The sequence below is a fragment of the Chinchilla lanigera genome, unplaced genomic scaffold, assembly GCF_000276665.1.
Source record: "Chinchilla lanigera isolate Chin_1 unplaced genomic scaffold, ChiLan1.0 scaffold00066, whole genome shotgun sequence".
In the NCBI taxonomy this organism is placed as follows: domain Eukaryota; kingdom Metazoa; phylum Chordata; class Mammalia; order Rodentia; family Chinchillidae; genus Chinchilla; species Chinchilla lanigera.
Genome location: NW_004955467.1, coordinates 10,961,449 through 10,966,285, shown reverse-complemented (window position 1 = coordinate 10,966,285; position 4,837 = coordinate 10,961,449). Strand labels below are relative to the sequence as shown.

At 41.9% G+C, this 4,837-nt stretch overlaps 1 protein-coding gene across 1 annotated transcript in view; it reads left to right on the top strand.

Moving 5' to 3' along the window:
- Positions 1-3,344: 3,344 nt before the first annotated feature.
- Positions 3,345-4,837, top strand: part of LOC102013156 (NACHT, LRR and PYD domains-containing protein 1-like) — a 44,016-nt gene continuing 42,523 nt past the window's right edge. The window contains exon 1 of the mRNA XM_013522040.1: positions 3,345-3,416. The gene's annotated coding sequence lies outside the window, so the exon portion shown is untranslated. The remainder of the gene's footprint in view (positions 3,417-4,837) is intronic.

The window sequence follows — 4,837 nt, the reverse complement described above, 5'->3', positions numbered from 1 at the left end:
GGTAAAGGAATGTCAAGCATGGAAACTTAGATTTTAGTTTTATGTCAGTGTATCAAAGTTTGGTTTTAGGAAACACATTTAATAATCTCTTAATTACACTTAAGTGACATATTTAAATGTTTCTGTAAACTTTACCCTTGAAAAAATCTTTTGCTTGCCTTAATATTCTGAGACTTTATTTTCACTTTCTATTTCCTACTGATGCTTCTTCTGTCATTTTAACAGGAAAAGAATCTTACCATATAACATGATTTTTCAACCAAAATAGCTGCATGTCTCTTACTTTTCGTATGTCTTCCTCTCTATTTACCAGCCTCCTTCCAACACAAGCCCTGGGACAACTTGGATTTTAAAATGCTTAGTCTACATTTTCCCCCTCGTTTCAGAGTTGTTTATATTTCAATTAGGACTGGGTAAGTAACAGACTTAGATAAAGCTGAACAGGAAGCAGAAAGAAGTGCCAGTTAACCCTATAATTACAGTGTAAGAATTATCCGAAAGCTGTTCACAAGAAACCTTTGTCATATCAATGAGACAGAAGTCTCAATTTAAACAATAGAATTTAACAGTCAGTTTAACACTTAGCCAAGATACTCCCCAAGGCCTCTCCTTAATTCCCCCACAGGCAGGTGGGAGGGCTTGTTTCCCTTCCCTTGGAGTCCTGAGGCAGGAGTCAACCCCAGCCTTGCCATTCACAGGGACCCAGTGCAGGATGCAGGCAACCTGAGAGCCACATTTTTTCCACCTCACAGTCAGCTTTGCAGACTGATTTGTTCTCCATAGCAGCTTGTGTTCCGGTTGCAGTCTGAGCTCAGTCTGGTGGCCTGGAAGTTTCTCCTCCATTTCCATTTTTCTACAGTGCTTACCGCTAGTACTGGCACTTTAAGAGGTTTATCCCAGTTCTCTTCCCCTGTACTCCCTTGGCATGGGCTTGAGCTTGGAGCTCAGCCTGCCTTGTGCTGCTGTGAGGAGGGGATCGCTGTGCAATCAGTTTGGCCTTTTGCAGATTTTTTTCTTTAAATATTATTGCTTACTAAGAAACAACTGTATTTTCCTTACTGCTGGGGTTTGTGTCAGAGCACAACTGGACACTGGAAAATAACGGAGAAACCACTCCTTGTGGAGCAACAGAAACAAATGGTTGCAAACAGGAGCTTTGTCAACCATAGAGGGCTGTATTCAGCAATACCCTAGGCCCAAGGGGCAAATCAAAGAAAAATATTTCTCCTCTTTAAAAAGCTTGTTTATTAATATATGATTGTGATAAATAATTGCATTCATCTTGGTTTCCCTTCATTTTTTAAAGCCATTATAGTAAACACAGATTAACAAAGAGACAAGACACACAAAACAATTACACTGCAGGAGAAATCCATGGTTCTTATAAGCTTTGGTCTCCTGCGGAGTGTTAGTCTGAAAGTGCTTCCTCCTGCAGGACAGGCTCGATGCAGTATGCTTTTAGATGAATTGACCATGTTGGAATATTTTAATCCATTGTCTCCTAGATTTGGCTTACAACTGTAGATAGGTATGTTAGAATTTTCCTTAGGAGGGTATGAATTAGATCTTCTTATTTTTAGGTGAATCATAACACAGATTTCTTTTTTCTTTCTTTTTTTTTTTTTTTTTTTTTTTTTCCGGTACCGGGAACCGAACTCACGACCTTGCGCTTGCCAGGCAGGCGCTTATGTATCCAAGATGGCCTCAAACTCATGACAATTTCCTGCTTCAGGCTCCTGAGTGCTGGGATTACAGGCGTGTGCCAATATGCCTGGCTCATCACAGACTTTTTTGTAATACTTTCATTATTTTTATGTTTTAGAGATAAACCAGCGAGAGCAAAAAGGAGGAAAGGGCATCAGGGTACAAAAGATTTCCAGTGCAGGGTAGATTATTCTGTGAAGAGAACTTTGGGGTTTAGGAAAAGTTGAAATAAGGATTATTAAAGACATTCACTTCAAGATTAGGACACAAGCACTTAGAAAGGCACACGTAGCATCCCTCTCACAATGCAGAGTCCTGTGACAGAGCCATAAAGGCCTGGACACAGAAAACTTTGGAAACTATGGCCTGAGTGTGCAAAACGTAGTCCAATTGCAGTATAGCTCTCTAATTTTGAGACTTAATGTTCCCATTCTGGGAGCTTATGTTGAAGCCAGGCAATGTCATACAGGAAAATAAGACTTTTCTTCTTGAGAGCTGAAGGATGAAAATTTTGTTTATTTATTTTTGCAATCAGATTTTATTGGTACATTTTAGAAATACATAACAATCACATTCTTCATACAGAATTTGTACCTGTACATGATATACTTGGGGTTTTTTCCCCATTCCCCTACTCTCCCTTCAACCCCTCCTCGTCTCTCCATTTTCAAAAGCTTTTGTTTCCATCTTTTCTCATTTTTATTTACTTTTCTCTTCTTTCCTTTCCCCCGTCTCCTCTCCCTTGTTCCCCTCCCTGTTTGAACATTTTCTTTCTATTTAACAATTCTTATCATACATTTTGGTCCTTATTTACACTTTCAGCTTCTCACACCAGAGCATCAATGTGGCATTTACATGTGTGTCCGATTTATTTCACTTGAGTACGGACTCAGGATGCATCCAGTTTCCTAGAAATGTGTCAAGAGAATAAAGATTTTAGATCAGTTCTTAAGAATGGAGCCAAAGGGTGAGTCAGACGTGGTAAGGACACAAGACTGTTACCATAGTGTCCTATGGAGATGCTGCACCCACCCAGAAGGCATCCCTGAAAGGTGACAAACCTCCTGTCTCAGGGGCACTCCAGATGTGCTCTTATCTGAGGTGTCTCCCTAGAAAGGTGTGTAACCCATGAGAGTAAACTATTTCACTCTGTTCAAAGTGGGGCATGAGCTACTATGTCTCACTGGTCAGACTGAATGGGAGCAGAGAGAAGAGCTTGTGAACAGATCCTTGTGAACAGGCCGCAAGAAGAAGTGGGAGGGTCTTCCTCTCCTGGACAGATGGAACTCTAGAGGTCAGCAGAAGCAAAGAATCAGCAAAGGGCAGTGAAACTATTAAAGGGACGTGCTTACAATATAAACAGGTTATTCCTGGATGACCTTCTGCTGCCAATTGTACCGTGTGCAGAGAGTAAGAAAAAAGTAGCCCTCTACCCATAAGAACAAAGCAGACCCTCCTGTTTTTGTCTTCCTTGAAGTCCCACCAATAAGTGGCTCAAGACAGGGTGTATCAATAGTAAACAAGAACTAAAGCTTTCCACAGGGACTAGAAGGAATTCTTTAGCTCATATTCTGGCAGACTACAGTGATTTGGATCTAAGCTCAGAGGCCTTCGGATCCCACAGTAAGTAGACCCACCCAGGGAACTTCAGTCACCCATGGGCTGGTTTCCCAACCAGGCACAAGATCCGCAGTGAAGAGAGCCCAAGAGAGGTAAGGAGAGAGTCTCCCTATGGGTCAGCAAATTGCTATGCTAGACTGGGACAGGTGCGATTGTGATAAAGGCATCAAAAGTACTGTATTTACCCAGAATATGAGGAAAGATAAGACTAGTGGAGTTAGAGAACACGTTCGAGAAGCAGCGGGCAAGGTTCAAACAAGGAATCGTTCCATTAGGGTTCTCACTCTGGGGCTTTTATGAAGGTCTGAGGACATGGGAAAAGATTAAGACAGCAAATTTTACCATATCGAGTGTGATTTTCATCCTTGTAGATTTTCTGAGGGTGCCTGCATTGTGTCTAGTTTTATTTTTGAAGTTGCAGTTTAACAAGTCTATTTCTTCCACCTTCAGAAAATCTTTTAGCTTTAGAGAGGAATATCTACATACATGGACTTTTAGAGAAGCTGGGTCAGGGCACATTGAAGAAAATGACTCTTGCAAAAGAGATTTGTTTCTATCCTATGTAGTTTCTGTCCACTGTTACTATATTTTGTTATGATTGCTCAATATAGCAGAGCAGATGTCTTCAGTGGAGCAGTTCTGCTGAAAAGTTAACTCCTTTGTTGCTGGTGGGTAATTACTACTCTTGTCACTTCAGGGCCTGTCTAGTTCTGATGAGTAGACTGCTTTGCAAATGTGAGCCAAAGTTTTAAAGTAATAAAGAAGACAGATATACATGAAGGTATTTATATACCATGCTTTATCCTGCTTTCAGTTACACATTGGGCATCTGCAGGCTCAACTCCTTAGTGTGTGATTATTGTCAGGCTTCAGGGTAAGATGAAGGAAGAAGAGTGTCCATCACATGACCCTGGGATTGAGAAAGAGGTGACGGGGAATTTACTTTTTTTTTTTTTTTTTTGGTTTTTCTCCGGTATCGGGAACCGAACTCACAACCTTGCCCTTGCCAGGCAGGCACTTTTGCCGCTGAGCTAAATCCCCAGCCCTATGACGGGGAATTTAAAAGCACAAAGAAATGGGAAAAAAAAAAAAGAACATTGTACCCCAAACTTGTTATATCCAGTGGATCTGGGGTCTAGAGTCCCCAGACTCACCCTTTCCAGGCTTGTCTCTCTCCAGCATGGAAGAGGAAGAGGAGGCAGAGAAAAGTAGTGCAAAGTGAAAGTACTTTAATTGCAGTCATTGCAAGAAGTAGAAAAAGGCACTGGAGGAATGAGGGTGCTTGGAGCTGACTCACAGCAGTATCTGGGGCCAAGCTCTTATTTTATGAGGCAGGGGAACCGTCTCCACCTCGCTGAGGGTCGACACCTGACTTGGTTGATTTTATTTTTGGTTGGTTGCTAGGGGTTCGGTCTCGTGAGCTAACAGGGGATGTGGATAAGCAGGGCAACCTGCACCAGAAGGGACAGTGTTGCCTGCACCGAGCAGTGATCGCTGCCCCAAGAACCAGCTT